Here is a 216-nt window from a genome sequence, read left to right as displayed (position 1 = left end):
TTCCCCCCGCCGTCACGTAGCAAACGAACGCAGTTCCTGGGAGCATCTCCGGCTGCTTTGAACCCGGTTCCTTTCCTCTCTGAATTTAGCAGAACAAAGGGGTAGGCGATCTAGAAGACCAGGCTATCTGTATCACTTGCGCTTCATTTGTGGTGAGCTGCAGGGCACGCCAGCTTCTCAGCAGAAGGCGTAGTTAGCGGGTGTCTCCTGGGGCAG

This window comes from Buceros rhinoceros, unplaced genomic scaffold (genome assembly GCF_000710305.1).
Source record: "Buceros rhinoceros silvestris isolate BGI_N320 unplaced genomic scaffold, ASM71030v1 scaffold1684, whole genome shotgun sequence".
Taxonomy (NCBI): Eukaryota; Metazoa; Chordata; class Aves; order Bucerotiformes; family Bucerotidae; genus Buceros; species Buceros rhinoceros.
The sequence above is the reverse complement of the archived record's forward strand: the minus strand, read 5'-3'. Positions refer to the sequence as shown.